The sequence below is a fragment of the Ochotona princeps genome, chromosome 6, assembly GCF_030435755.1.
Source record: "Ochotona princeps isolate mOchPri1 chromosome 6, mOchPri1.hap1, whole genome shotgun sequence".
NCBI classification, from domain to species: Eukaryota; Metazoa; Chordata; class Mammalia; order Lagomorpha; family Ochotonidae; genus Ochotona; species Ochotona princeps.
In genome coordinates, this window is record NC_080837.1 from 22,287,175 (window position 1) to 22,303,509 (window position 16,335).

The 16,335-nt window shown below is 44.0% G+C and overlaps 1 protein-coding gene across 8 annotated transcripts in view; it reads right to left on the reverse strand.

Annotated features, from left to right (window-relative positions):
• RNF111 (ring finger protein 111) overlaps window positions 1-16,335 on the reverse strand; it is a 130,868-nt gene that overhangs the window by 67,230 nt on the left and 47,303 nt on the right. For 6 of the 8 annotated variants that reach the window (XM_004578040.3, XM_058665772.1, XM_004578039.3 and 3 more), the window contains exon 1: window positions 8,875-9,003. The exons of 1 other annotated variant lie outside the window; for it this stretch is intronic. The gene's annotated coding sequence lies outside the window, so the exon portion shown is untranslated. Of the gene's footprint in view, window positions 1-8,665; window positions 8,785-8,874; window positions 9,004-16,335 lie in introns of those variants that run through there. One more of the 8 variants, XM_058665771.1, reaches the window with a different exon arrangement.

Here is a 16,335-nt window from a genome sequence, read left to right on the forward strand (position 1 = left end):
TTTGTGCCCTAATTAACTATGTAAAGATTGTCAAAAAATACAATAAAAAATGGGAAAAAAAAGATTTATTTATTGAAAAGTCAGAGTGGGAGGGAAAGCAAGAGAGATGGAAAGATCTTCCACCTGCTGGAAGTCCATGATGGCTACCAACCCGGAATAATACTAGGCTGGAGTTTCTTTTCTTTTTTTTTTTTTTTTTAGAAATTTGGGGCTCGTTCAGCTGGGTGGTTCTGTCTTATATTTATTTTTTTTTTTTTAAAGATTTATTCATTTTATTACAGTCAGATATACAGAGAGGAGGAGAGACAGAGAGGAAGATCTTCCATCCGATGATTCACTCCCCAAGTGAGCCGCAACGGGCCGATGCACGCCGATCCGATGCCGGGAACCTGGAACCTCTTCCGGATCTCCCACGCGGGTGCAGTGTCCCAATGCATTGGGCCGTCCTCAACTGCTTTCCCAGGCCACAAGCAGGGAGCTGGATGGGAAGTGGAGCTGCCGGGATTAGAACCGGCGCCCATATGGGATCCCGGGGCTTTCAAGGCGAGGACTTTAGCCGCTAGGCCACGCCGCCGGGCCCTAGGCTGGAGTTTCTGGCTTCCAGCTTCTGCCAGCCCAGTTCTGGCTACTGCAGGCATTTTGGGAGTGAACGAAAGGATGAACAATCTCTTACTGTGTATCTCACTTTCTGCCTTTCAAATAAGAAAAAAATAAAATCTATTGTTTTATTTTACATGTTATGCAGATCTTCTACATCGTTCATTTGCAAAATAATAGTTTACCGAGTTATAAACATCTTCCAAACACTGACCCTTTTCATTACACAACAGCAAAAACGTATTTGCTGCAATCATCATCAATCTCAACAGGAACATTCTGGGGAGCTGCCAAGCTCGCAGTGGCAAATATAAATTTCCCAAAATTCTAATTTTTGCTTCAAAGACTAACTTCTGTCTTGCCAATAAACTGTCTTGTTTTCCTTGAAGTGACAGGATCACTTCATTCATTTTTGAGAAAACATGTGCAAATGCCCAAGTTTACATAACTGCAATTTGCCATTCTTTCAAGTAAAAACAGTATTTCCATGAAAAAAAAAAAAAAGCCTGATTTGCTAATTCAGCTCACAATACAATCACAATTTCCTTAAGACAAGCATGATACTTGCTATGCAGTACACATGTAGGGCCTGGATTGGCAGCCTAGCAGCTAAAGTCCTCGTCTTGAATGTGACAGGATCCCAAATTCCAGCAGCTCCACTTCCCATCCAGCTCCCTGCTTGTGGCCTGGGAAAGCAGTCAAAGATGGCCCAAGACTTGGGCCCCTGTACCCGTGTGGGAGATCCGGAAGAAGCTCCTGGCTCCTGGCTTCATATCGGCACAGCTTCGGCCACTGCAGCCACTTGGGGAGTGAATCATCGGATAGAAGATCTTCCTCTCTGTCTCTCCTCCTCTTTTTATATCTAACATTCTAATAAAAATAAATAAAGCTTTAAAAAAGTGTAATATAATATGTTTTTCCCATTTTTGATACATGGAATATCAAGATGTGTTCAACAGTCAAGATTAACACAATTAACAGTTCTTACTGCTTCAAAAGACACCCTTATGTGAAAATAGCATATTAAAAATGCACAATGCAAAATTTAATGACTATTAAAGCAGTCTGCCATTATTTTGATTCATGCTGTAATTTCAGCAACTCTATATAACAATTTTTGCAATATCAGTGCAAATGTCAACAAATGTTGACATTAGTTACATAGCAAGTAATGACTCAGTGTTATGAAATAGTTTCAACCTGGCAGACCTCCTGAAACACTTAAAGACACCTCCCCTCGCCCAAGAGTTCACTGCCAGGGTCAGTGTTGTGGCATGGTGTGGTATGTTAAGCCTCTACTTTGTGACACCAATATCTCATAACGTGGCAACGACCATTTGAGTCTCAGCTGCTCCACTTCCCACCTATCTCCCCGCTAATGCACCTGGAGAAGCTGAAGAGCCTTTCCTTGTCACTCATATGGCAGACAGGATGGAGTTAGTTCCACATGAGAACATAATCCCTTCACTCATTTAAAAACCAGCACAGAATAAAATAATCACATTATGATAAATAAAAGATGAATCTTGTTGATTGAGTGTTGTTTAAACAAAATCACCAGAAAAGTATAAACCTATCAAAATATAATTTAGGGGCTGGCACTATGGCTTAATAGGCTTATCTTCCACCTTCACACATAGGCATCCCATACGGGCACCAGTTCATGTTCCAGCCACTCCACCTCCCATCTAACTCCCTGCTGTGGCCTGGGAAAGCAGCAGAGCAGGCACCAAGTCCCTGGGACCCTGCAGCCAAGTGGCAGACCCAGAACAAGCTCATGACTCCTGGTTCCAAATCAGCTCAGTTTCTGCCACTGTGGCTGAGGAGTGAACCAGTGGATTGAAGATATTTCTGTATCTTCTCGGTAATCTGTCAAATAAAACCAAAATATTTTTAAAATATCTAACTTAAATTTTTTAAGAGGATATTCTAATCTAACAAAAAAAAAAGAGACTTGCCACAAATGAAAGTGTAACTCGAAAGCACACCAGATTCCCCAATAAAAAGAACCAGGGCTACTGAGACAACAGCTAATCCCAGAATTGAGGCATGAAAGCTACAAGGATAGCTTAAGGTAACTTGTGCCAAAAGATACATACATGTAAGTTTAGTCTAGTTTTTGACAAGGTATGTCAAAATGACAGGAACTAGCATTAAGAGGGGTTTTCTGGAAAAAAAAAAAATAAGGGCAGTAATGGAATATAACCCAAGGAATAAGAGCATATCACCGCATATTGGCAATACAGAGATAAAAGAATGCATCTCCCTTACAAGAGATTGCATACTGACAGGTAACAAAAAGTTGCAGTTAGAAAAGAATCATTTTGCAGTCATTAAAGATCAGCATAGGCAAGAACCATTAGTGGACACTACGTGTTTAGTGCAGCTCTAAACACTTTTAAACCTCACAAAACAGCATCATTAAGACATCATTTTTTACTTTTTTATTAAAGATTTTTTTTTTTTACTTGAAAGGCAGGTTTAGACAAAAGAACAGAGATCTTTCACCCACTGGTACACTCTGCAGGTAGCCCCAACAGCTGGAATTGGGGCAATTCAAAGCCAGGAGCGTGGAACTTCTTCCAGGTCTCCCGCATGGGCACAGGCGCCCAAGAACTTGGGCCATCCTCTGCTCCTTTCCCAGGTAGTTTAACAGAGAGCTAGATATGAAGTGGAGTAGCTGGGACTCAAATAAGCAACTACATGGGATGCTGACACTGCCATGAGAAACTTAACCTACGACAACATGGCATCAGCCCAATAGCAGCATTACTGATAGCCAGATGGGGACTGTCCAGATGCAGGCCTACATAAGGCCACAAAACCATCTGGCCTGGCTGCCACAGACAACCACAGGCAAAACTTGAAATTCAGCAAATGTGGGCATGGTATAGAAACCTAGTGGCTAGGTTCCTTGCCTTCTATGTGCCAGGATCCCATATGGCTTATGTCCCAGCTACTCCACTTCCCTTACAGCTCCCTGCTTGTGGCCTGGGAAAGCAGTGGAGTTGTGGAAGACAGCCCAAAGCCTTGGGACCGTGCACCCATGGGAGATCAAGAGGAAGCTCCTGGCTTTGGATCAGCTCAACTTGGACCATTGCGGCCACTTGAGGAGTGAACCAGCAGTTGGCAGATTTTTCTGCATCTCCTTCTCTCTGTAAATCTAACTTTCCAATAAAATAAATAAATAAAACAAAAAAAGAAAGAAATTTGGCAATTTTACAGCAGTACTAATTTTAAGTTAATCATTTTGTATTGCCCACAAATGGTATTAAATATCCAAGAGGCTGGCATTGTGGCTTAGCCAGTTAACTGCTGCCTGCAAAGCTGGCATCCCATATGGTTCAAAAATCCCAACGGCTCACTTTCTATTCATTTCCTTGCTTATGTGCCTGCGAAAGCAGTAAAGATGGCCCAGGTACTGGGATCTCTGTCACCAACGTGGAGGACCATGCAGAAGCTCTTAGTTCCTGGCTTCAGCCTGGCCAGCTCTGCAGATATTTGGTGAGTGAACCAAGAATGAAATTATCTCTAATTCTTTCAAATAAATAAAATAAACCTTTAAAAACAAATATTTTGATGACCTTTTGCAGATAAAAGTTTCCCACCCCTGGCAGCCACATACATCCACCACCCCCTCAATGCAACAATCAGCAACATTGTCAAATTTGCTCCATCTCTTCTCCCATGCCATCATTTTTTCTCTAACACTTATTTTGCTGTTATTTTTATCTGAAAGGCAGAATGAGCGGTACAGAGGAGAGGAGAGAGCAAGAGAGGAAAATTCCAATATCCCATCTGTTGGTTTACTTCTCCAGATGCCCATGAGAAATAGCCTGACCTGGCCAGGCCAAAGCCAGGAGCCCATCATGGGGTTGGGTGGCGGGGACCCAAGTCCTTAAGCCATCATTTTCTGCCTTCCAGGGAGCACATGAGCAGGAGGCTGGACTGAAACAAAGGTGGAAATATGAGAAGTGGACATTATAAGCAGTGGTTTAGTCTGCTATATCATATCCCTTGCCCTGGCTTGAATGCATTTTTGAACAGGTATCACACATCTACCACTTTTCTCCATCACTGCTTGGTCTCCCTCTCTGAAAAAAACATGGCATTTCCGTATATAAATATAATGGTATTATCCATATCAAAAAATAAGTTATCAATTTTTTAAAAGATTTATTTATTTTTATTGGAAAGTCAGATATAAAGAGGAGGAGAGACAGAGAGCAAGATCTTCCATCTGTTGATTCATTCTCCAACTGGCCACAATGGCTGAAGCTGAGCGCAATCTGAAGCCAGGAGCCCAGCCTGGAGCTTCCTACAGGTATTCCACATGGGTGCAGGGTCCCAAGGCTTTGGGCTGTTCTCAACTGCTTTCCCAGGTCACAAGCAGGGAGCTGGATGGGAAGTGGAGCTGCCGGGATTAGAACCGGCACCTATATGGGATCCCGGCACATTCAAGACGAGGACTTTAGCAACTAGGCTACCAAGTTGGGCCCAAGTTATCAATAGTATTTACTGTCCATCTACTTTCAAATTCCAATTGTTTCAAAAATGACTTTCTACAATTGATCTGAGCCACAATTTAAACAAGGACACTGTGTTAGGCTGCTATACATAAAATATTTCTAATGTTTCTGCTGATACCATCAGCAATAATGAAAGGCCTAGCAGACAAATTAATTAATTTACTCTTATGCCTCTAAAAAAAACCCAATCCACAGTATTTGTTGTTGCTGCTAGCTATGACACCCTTCCTCCAGACTGGCCATGTGACTGATTTTAGCACTGAGGTCACCAATCTAGAAAGAGCTTCCCCCTGGCCACTCCTAGCTACAGCAGCATCCTGCTTCCATTCTTTCTAGGACATGTCCTTCTGCTTTCCCTATCACTTACCACTATCTGAAATCATTCTGCTCACTACTTCCCCTATTCAGGAAGGCAAAGTGCCTTCCTCAAGGCACACCAGCGCCGATGCCTAGGAACATTCAGTACCTACTCACTAAGTAATAATGCAGCACCTCTATTTAAAGCGTTTGAGTTCAAGGGTCACCATTAAGAGTCCCTGCTTGCAACTCCAGCATCCCATTTATCATTGGACGAGGAGCTGGTCTGAGTCCATTTCGGATCCAGCTCCCTACTAATCCATCTGGGAAACCAGCGGAAGATGTATCACGTACCTGAGCCCTGTCACTTATTTGGTAGACCTAAATGAAGTTCCTAGCTCCTGGCTTCAGCCTGGCCAGTGTGGCCACTTAAAAGTTGTGAGTTAGCACAAGCAAGCTCTGTCTCTCCTACCTCTCCATCAATCTGCCTTTCAAATAAATAAAATAAACTTTAAATAATCAATAAAGGGCAGGCACTGTGACACAGTGGGTTAGGCAGCCACCTCCAACAGCAGTGTCCCATGTGGGAACACTGGTTCAAATTCTGGCTGCTGTGCTTCTGAACCATTCCCCTGCCAAGGCACGGGGGAAGGTAGAGGAAGACAGCCCAAGTACCTAGAGCCCTGCTGCCCATGTGGCAGACCTGGATGAAGTCTCAGGCACCTAATGTCAGCCTTGCCCACTCCCACTAACACAGTCATTTGGGGAGTGAAGCAAAACATTTGACAGTCCCTCCTTGTACCTCCTTGTCTCTTACTATGCCTTTCAATTCATTTAAAAAAAAATTATTTATTTTCATTGAAAAGGCAGATTTACAGAGAGAAGATACAGAAAGATCCTCCATCTGGTGGCTCATTGTCCAAGTGACAGCCACAGCTGCAACTGAGCCAATCCGAAGCCAGGAGCTTCTTCCAGGTCTCCCACACAGGTACAGGGTCCCAAGGCTTTGGGCCGTGCTCAACTGCTTTCCCAGGCCACAAGCAGAGAGCAGGATGGGAAGTGGAGCTGCCGGGACAGGAACTGGTGCCTCTATGGGATCCCAGACCATGCAGGGTGAGGATCCAGCCTTTGGGCCATCATGCAGGACCCTTTCACATAACCCATTTTTTAAAGTAAATAATCTCAGCTAAGTATCTGTTCTTAAACATTTTAAGTTCACACCTCATCTAATGCCATAAATCGAATAACTAGAAATCTGGGCCAGCTGTTACCAGTAATCTATAAGATGTAGGAGAGGATAGAAGACATTCAAATATAATTCTTAACTTTTGTTGAATAATAATTACAGGCTTCTTAAAGAAAAATTATTCAGGATTGTTTAGAGAGCATTACCATGAATAATAAAAAGCTTCATTTGCAGTACCACCTTAGAGTTTTTAAGTAGAACACCAATACTGCCTGAAGCAATCATAGCTTATCATAAATTCAATACACATAAGCATGTATGTGTCTGTACAGATGATAAAATAATTCATATTCTCAGTACAGCATTTCTTTCTAGACATCTGATCATAGTGACTATAATAATGAATAAAAATCTCATAACTAAAAATAGAAAGCATTAAATTTGTGGCCTAACATAACCAGTTAACCTATCCTATACCTCTCACCTTAACAGTTGAGAGGACATATGAAGACAAGAGAGAGTTAACAATAAATTTATATATGCAATATACAGAAAGCATAGCTAGAACTAAAATCTATTTTTTTGTTCTCTAATCCTGTGTTCTTTCATATGATAATGGTGCAACAGAATGTTAGTGGTAAGTCAGAGCAGATTTTAATTACTACCATTTGCAGTAATTTCACTTTTTTCCTACTTAAGACTAGACAATAGGTTAAAAAAAAAAGTCTCAACTTTAACATAGAGTGAAATTCATTAAGACAGAACCTCCACTATAATGCATTTTTCACCAAAAGGAAATTATTTCAATTATGCCTTTCTCCAAAACCAACTCCACTTCTAATGAATTAACAAATAACCAAGAGACAGCCAATAAGAGGAAAAAAGTGACAACAGGGTCCACGGACGTTAACAGATGTTGCCCCTGAGAAACAAGAGGCCACTCCAGTAGCTTTTCTAACAATCCTGTTCTCACCATTTCATCAACACATTCACCAATCCTTAGAATATTACTGTGGCTCATCGGGTCAAAGAAATGAGGAGAGAGATGATGAAATCATTCGCCCAAGGTTAAATGGCTAGAGTGCGACAAAAGTAAAATAATTTATGGCTTTAAAAACATTAGGTTACTTAAGGATAAAGGGACTTCCTTCTCACTCCATTTGTTTTGTTTCATAAATAACCAAAGAGTACTATTAAATCTGAAGAAAATGGTTTATATCACTACGTATATTTTGACTGAGAACCGCCTAGCAGCAAACTACCAAAATGTGGTCCTTCCCCTTAATAAAGCTGAGTAAAACCAACCAGCAACATAGAATCTCCATATAATTTCAAGATCACTTTCTAGCATTTGCAAGCTATCACACACCAAGAGGAGGGATGGAATGTGACTTAATATACACTTTTTTTTTCCATTCTGTTCTTTTTTGGTCCCTAATATAAACACAAAAACACAAAGGAAGATAAAGATACCAAATGAAATAAAGTCTGAATTAAGTGGGGTTCAAAAGCTTTAAGAACTATAAAAAAGAAGTCTGGTGGCAGTTGGCATCTTTCTACTCAAGAGTTCTGAATTCATACCACACACAAATCTAGAACCAGGAACGCTTACAACAATACAATGGGGTCACCCCTACGCCTCACACGAACAAATTAAACGAATACTCTATACTTCCTGGCCTTTTTAAAAACGTTAAAACCTAACACTTGCGTTAAGAAAATTATCTACAAAGATCAACTTTCATCTACTTAAGAACTAGGAGAACTAATCTCTTATTTCTGCAGTAGATAACACCTATATACTGATTCTGATCAATTCTCTAAAGACATTATTTAAAAAAAAAAAAGCCAACTCCATACCAAAAAAAAAAAAACCCTGACGCGTCTGTATTTCTGCGTTTCCTTGATCACAGCGGGCGCAGGCAGCTCCCCACCCGGCGGGGCCGACCCGGCGCCCCGCGAGCGCCCGCGTCCCGGCCATTGTCAGCGCCCACTCCCACGCCGCGGCCCCCGGCCCCCGGCCCGGGAAGGGCGGCAGGGGGACAGCGCTGCTCACCCGCACACACGCCCTCACGGCGCGCCGTGGGTGTGTCGGCCGGCCCAGCGCCGCTCCCACGCAGCCCGCGCCCCGCGCGGACCCCGCGCCCCGCTCGCCGACCCCGCCGGCCGCGGCCGCAGCCCTTCCTCTTTCTCCGCTCCAGGCCGGCCCCTCCCCCGGCGCGCACGCGCGGCCTCCCCGCGCTCCCCTCCCCCCGGCCGCCTCACCTTAATCATGAGCCGCCCTCTCTCGCCCGCTCGCTCTCTTCTCCGGGTGCGGGAGCCACTGACCCGCGAAGGAAGACAGGCGATGGGAGGGCAGGAGAGAGAGGACGCGTCGAGAGCCGGCGCTCCGCGCCTCAGACCTCCGCCCGATAGGCCGCTTCCAGTCAGGAGCGACGTCTGTCACCGCCACCAAAACTGTGTGTGTGCGGCGGCGGCGGACTCGGCCCAGACAAGCCGGCTCGGGTTCCGAGCGCCTGAATCCGACCCCGCAAGAACCGCTTGTCCGGGGCTGCCGGGGTGGCTATGCTGCGCAGAGCGGAGCCCTCGCTCCCATGGTCGGCACCGCCGCTCCGCTCTCCTACGGCCGCCGCCGCCGCCGCCGCCTGAACCAACCCGCCCCTACTGGGCGAGCACGACACTACGGGCGCTTTACGACAGTTGGGAAAGCCAGAGCGCAGCAGCCTTCACGCCTCCGCGAACACGGCGCCTGCGCCTGCGCCTGCGCCGACTCGGAGGCCCCCGGCCCCGCCCCCTGTCCCGGCCCTCCCCCTTTGTGCTCGCTTTAGCCCGGCGCTTCGCGAAGCCGAACGAAGCGTGTCACAAAGCTTATCGTTTTTTAATGCTCTGTGGAGACTGTGCGTTCAGTATTGAAGCGTATTTTTGACTGCGTCTCGGTTTAACTTTTTTCTGACAGAAATAACAACTACAGAATGAGCGGCTGTACTTGCCGCACTCTTAAAAAACGTCAGGGTTTGGTGTCCTTCAAAAACAAACCATACCCGAATCCTTAAGGACGGCAAGATCGCGACTCCCTACAGTTGACGGGAATTTGCTTCCGGAATTAGATCAAGCCTAGTAACACTATCCTAGGAATTCGGGTTATACCACCACATATACCTTCTAAATAACTTTATGAAAAATCTGCAGGGAGGAAATGCTTCGGTGTTGGCACCAGGGAGGTGGAGGGCGGACGCAAGGGCTTTAGAGTCAACCAGTCCTCCTTCCAAAAGCCCAGAGCCACTTAACAGCTGTTTATTCGATGTTTCTAAATCCCAGTTTCCTGGAATAACACTGTTTGCCTCAAAAGGTTCTTGTGAGATTAAATGAGACAGTTTATATAATGCTCCAAACATTTATCACTAATCAAACGTTCAGTAAACATAATTCCCTCCCTTTGCCATCAACTCATCCTCTCAATGCTTTTTGTTCACTCACGTTTTCCACAATGCTCAGTACAGAAAATATTTTAAAATTAGAATGCTATACAAGAAAAGGAGGCAGAATATGTAAGGAAAACTGGAAGGGCACTAACAAGGATTTCCCTCAATCCTCTTTTCTCTAAATATGCAATTCCCCCAGACCATCATATCTGTCCCACAGTTTTCTGACTGCTTCACCATTTCTCAAGCCCGCATGCTCAGCCCTAACCTTTCTTTCTGAAGCTCTAGGCCTGTGTCCTTTAAAGTAGACACCAGCCACATGTGCCTGTTAGCCACTTGCACGGAGACGAGTACAAAGGGAGACCTGCTCTAAGTCGAAAGTACATACCCAATCTCAAGCTTGTGAACATCTCAATTCTGCTTATATATTGAAACAACATTTTGTATTCATTGAGTTAAATCAGTGGCTCTCAAGCCAGGACAACCCACGGTCACATTTAGTAACATCTAAAGATACACTGTCACAATGCAGGAAGAACTGTGGGGTGACTCCGGCATCTGTGGGGGACGCCAAGATGCTGCTAAACATCCTATCCTCAACGACAGCCCTCCACAACTAAAGCTTTCTGGGCTCAAAATATTCATAACGTGCTTGCAGAACTCTATTTTAAATGAAATAAGTTGTTTAAACTACTGTCTCTTACTTTCTGGTTTTTTTTTTAATGGCTACTTGGAAATTGAAAAACATGTAGCTGTGTTGCACCTGTAACGTACATAAGCATCACTGTTGGGAACAGAGGAATGTAGCTATGTTGTATTTACAATGTATCCATCTCAGTCTTCCCTTTCTCAGTCAATCTCACGAATTTATCCAAGATAGAAACCTAGGGGGCAGCTTTGACTATTGTCTCTGCCTTTTTCCTGACTCCTGACCAACCAGTAAGTCCCTCACTCATACCTCTGAAACACTTCAGCTATTGCAAATCCACCAATTCCTCTTCATATTCTGCACCAGTCCAGACTTTACAATCTTATGTGGTAATGTGGTTAATACATATTAATCAAGCATTGATCCTGTATTAGATACGTGTGCTGAACATTTCTAGTAACATATACATAATCACCACATTAATTTCGGGGCTTTTACAAAATCGGACAATAAATCCATTATTTATGCTACAGTGCAGAAGGGCAAAGATAGTGTGATAATGACAGCATCAACATGGAACCTAGTGAACAAATCTATAGGAAGTGCTGTTCAAACGAAATTTTACAATACAAGAGGACAGTTAAATAAAACACAGATGACATTTCAAGTTAAAAAAACAAGCACATGCTAAGTTACAGAATCTTGTGCCTGAACTAGCTGGAAGCAAATTACCTGCCAGGCGCTGCTGAAGGTGACATACTCAGAAAAAGGAGACAAGGCAAAAAAAATTAGTTACAAATAGAGCAAGGGAGGTTGGTTTGGGTTTGGGGGTTTGGTTTTTTTGGTTTTAGTTTTTGTTTGTTGTGTGTGTGCACGCGCTTAAGCAAGGGGTTCAAACTACTTGATACTTGAACTACTTTATACTTGAAATACTGGAAAGCCGCTAAAAATGAATCAGAGTAATAAAAAGATTTGACTATTAGAGACACCATTATATAAGCAGAATGGAGACTGGGTTGGAGGACAACTGCTGTGTACGTGACGAGCAGGAGTGTAGTTGGGATAGCAGGGGAAAGTGCTGAGGGTGCTGGAGAGAACAAGGCAGAGCGGACAGATACAAGAGGACTGCAGGACGGACTGCACAGAGCGGGTAAAGCAGAATCTCAACCTTTCAGGTTTATGGCATTAAGTCAATGATGGAGCAGTGGTGCCATTCAAGAAACACCCAGGCTTGCAAAAGCCAGTAATTTTGAATTTTGGACTTTTGGTGGAGGGTGGAACTTGTCTTTTCTGCATAACTACATATTGAAGTGTCTAACCTTTGTCCAAAATGCACATTTCAAAAGATTGCTGGATATATGTCTGAAGCTCAGGAGAGCAGTCTGGGCTAAAAATAGACATGTGAATAATTAATTCATATGTGATCATGGAAACAACAATTTTGGTGAGGTCACCCATAACATATATATGTAGGTGGAGACAGATTCCCAAAGAAGTGCAACATTCAAGATTTGATGAATGGGCCCCAGTGCTGTGGTGTACTGGGTAAAACTGCTGCCTGCAAGACTGATATCCCACCTGGGCACCAGATCCAGCACTGCCTGCTTCACTTCCTGTGCCTAGGAAAGCAGTGGAAGACGGTACAAATCCTTGGGCTCTTGCACCCATGTGGGAGATCCAGAGGAAGCTCCTGGCTTCTGGCTTCGGACCCATCCAGTTCCACTCACGGCTGCCCCCAAATGGGCAATGAATCAGCAGATGAAAGAATTCTCTTTTTGTCACCCTGTCTTCCTTTCCTTTTCCCTTTCTCCCTCTAACTCTGCCTTTCCAATGAATAAATAAGACCTTTACAAACAGGAAAGACTTAAAGAAGGAAATGAACTTCAAACAAACAAAGAATGAAATGAACTTCAAAAGGAAACGAATAGGCCAGAAAGAAATGAAAAATAAAGCAATCAAACAAGCAAAAAAGAACGAGATAAAGATAGTAAACCAAAAGATTCTTAGCAGTGAAATGGGTGATCAAAAATACGAAATGGGAATAGTCCGGCAATAAGATCCAAAAGCAGAGGGCCTGGTCTGACAGCCTATAGCCCCAACCCTCGCCTTGCATCTGCCAGGATCCCATATGGGCGCCGGTTCAAATCCACCTGCTCCACTTCCCTTCCAGCTCCCTGCTTGTGGCCTGGGAAAGCAGTCAAGGACGGCCCAAAGCCTTGGGACCCTGCACTTGCGTGGGAGTGCCAGAAGAAGCTACTAGCTCCTGGCTTCGGTTCAGTTCAGCTCTGGCTGTTTCAGCCATTTGGGAAGTGAACCTACAGACAGAGAGAAGACCTTTCTCTCTGTTTCTTCTCTCTGTAAATCACTTTCCCAATTAAAAAAAAAATTTAAAAAAAAAAGCAAGAGCAGTTGCATTAATGATCTCTCATAGTTAACAACAGAGGTTCTCAACCACTGACCCCCAGAATTATTTGACAAAGTCTTAAGATATTTTTGATTGTCACAAACGGGGAAATGTTACTTCTATCTTCCGAAAAATGAAAGCGAGACACACACATTTAGCAGGGTATGGGGGTCAAGAAAGGATACAGCCTGAATCCTGTTTGTGTGCTCAAGGAAAAGACACAGTGGAAAAAAGAAAATTGAAAGATAACAGAAACTAGAGGATGCTTGATAAGGAAAAAAAAAAAATCCTCTGGGCTCAGAGCAAATGGGATTTAAAGCTCAGATGGAAAATAGCCTTGAACAGGAGAAGCATGCTCTTCCACTGAAGCAGGTGTGATGGAAAAATAATGATGCAAATGGATTTGGTATGTAAGCTTCAGGTTTCATAGAGAAATCTATCGAGGCATCAGTTTTAGAAATGGCTGGTTAGAGAATGTGATTAGAAGAGATTAAGAAAAAATACTAGCATAATGACAGCAGGGGGCAGTGCTGGTGATAGTAATGATGTAATAAATCAAAGGTGGGAAGCCCAGAGCAGAAAGAGTTGCATGAGGAACAGGTACGTCAAGGATGTATTTAGAGGAATAATGGCAGATTGTAGAAGAGACCGCTCTCACTTGAACTACCTAGAGTATTTCCCTGACTGCTACGTTTCGGCCCCTGCTACCATCACCCACCACCCTGAATTCAACCCTAAGCCTCTGCCGGAGCATGATAACAGATTGAGATCCTAAACTGCTTCTCAGCCTTCAGTGACTCTGCAGCCCCTTCGGGTTAACAACTGAAATCCTCAGCTTGGAAAACAAAGCCCTGCAACCAGATTCTGGAATTTCCCTTTTCACCTTTCAGGCCCTCGCCTGTGTCCCTGCTTATACGTCAAGGGACTTTTCAAACTTCTTGTACTTCTCTAGGAGAAAATACATACATACATGTGTGTGTACATATATATACACACATATATATATACACTCTGAGCAGCCTTCCAGTCAGCCCCCCTGAAGCTAACAAACCTAACTCCATTTGTTTAATCATTTCTTTCTTCTCACCTGTAACAGTGGAAGGGTCAGCCTTTCTCTTACCAAAGACCCATTCGTCCATGTGGGCTTTGAATCTCATTTCCCCTGCCTTCATAGGAATTCTTCCCCAAGGAAAATTCTTTTATTTCTGCTTTCCTTCACTTGACTTTCCTTTCCTCTAGCCTATCCACAGTATTGAAGTCTCACTTTTTCCTGACTCCATGTCCTACCAGATACACTGCTTTCTTTCTTTTCCATTTCCCTCTTTTGTTCTGTAGTTCCTTCTGTTACTATCACCTACGGCCCAGTGCAGCCCCTTCTCTACTTTCCTCACTTCATTGGCTGAGCAAATTCGTGCATTTCTCCAAGCCCTGCTCTAGTGTGCACTTCCTCACCTCTCTCTCCCCCCACCCAAAGTTGACTTAAAATTTATACTTTCATAGTCTCTTCAATGTTGGTATATACTGGTACATCTAAGTATTATATCTACTTCTAAAGCTAACTTCCAAAACATGACAAGAAGATTGTCCTTCCCTTCTGGGTGGAATACAGCATTCAAGAAAGACTTGATGAGTTTTGCTGAATAAGGTGACTGGAGTTTGAGACTCAGTTTTGCCACTAAGGAATCAAGACATCCTTAATCAAACAACTTAAAATCTGTGAAAATTAATTTTACTCATTTGTGAAAATAGCAGAGGTATTGCAAATAAATTCCAAACTAAAAATTTGCTTTCCCCAAACTGCAGTACAAAGTTTACTGACTTAATCTGCATATATATGTGTACACACACACACAGGACAGCAGTATCTAACAATCTGCTAGGCAGGGTTTGAGGCATTTGGCTTAGACATGTAAATACTGAGTCAAACTAGTGGGTAACCTACGGAAGATAGGAAAAGATACAACATCCGCGGTGGGCGTCATGGTGCAGCAGTTGGATAAATGCTGGGGACACACATATCCGTGACAGAGACCTACCTGCTCTGCTTCTGATGGGCTTTGTGCTAATTCATCCTGGGAGGCAGCAGACAATAGCTCAGAGGTTGAGCTTCTACTGCCAACCGAGGAAACCCAGAAGTAATACCAGGTTCCTGCATCAGCCTGGCCGCTCCTGACTCTTGCCAGCAAATGGAAATATCTCTCCCAACCTCCCTCCCCTGTCATCTATCTGCTTTTCAAGTAACCGAAAAAAAAGAAACAATCAAAAAAAAAAAAAAAGAAAGAAAGAAAAAATTCTACAAATTACCAAAGTTGGAAAGGAAAACTAGTTCCCACCCATTGATTATCTTGGCATTGTATCAATCTTGCAAGTGGCAGTAATTGTCAGCTTTGTGAGCTCTTTGGAAGAAGGCAATGAGATATGGAGGTTTTGGGAACTAGCTGAAATCATGCACTGAACTATGTCCTCAGATAAAATGTTTTGAAAACAATTAAAAGGATCAATCTGCCCGCCGCCATCATGGCTTGGTGGATGGGATTGGGGAGGGGACGAGCTTGGGATCTGGGGATTTAAACTTCCAGCAGCTTTTTGGCTGCTGGTGGGTGCCAGGCCGGGATCATCTCCATGCTTGGAGCCCTGATTCCAGCCAACGCATCCATGCGGTGACCTGTCCCTGGGCCTGCCCGAACTCCAGAGACTGCTCCCTTCATGGTGAGTACACCAAAGGGAGAAGTGTGCAGGGCTGGGTGGGCCCCGGCCCCACCCACTGCCATCATGGCGTGGTAGATGGGATTGGGGAGGGGGCGAGCTTGGGACCTGGGGATTTAAACTTCCAGCAGCTTTTCGGCTGCTGGTGGGTGCCAGGCCAGGATCGTCTCCATGCTTGGAGCCCCGATTCCAGCCACTGTGTCCACGCGGTGACCTGTTCCTGGGTGGCCAGTGCGCCATTCGGCGCCAGGCTCCGCCTGCTGGCTGCCAGGTGGCCTGCTCTGGGGTTTTGGGCTCTGAATTGCTGCCTAGGTATCTCCATATCAAGCCAACTGTACTTCTGGGATGTCAATCAATCCTAAAGAATCCCAACAACAGAGTAACTTTTTCTTTGAAAGTTAGTGAGGGTAATGAGACCTAGTAGCTTGGAGGAGAGGGACCAGATGATCTTTATGGATAAGACTGATATACCAAACTCCTTTAAATACCGTGTAGTACTTGTAATCACCGAACATCAGTTCATGCAAAAACTAAGGCTCGGGGCT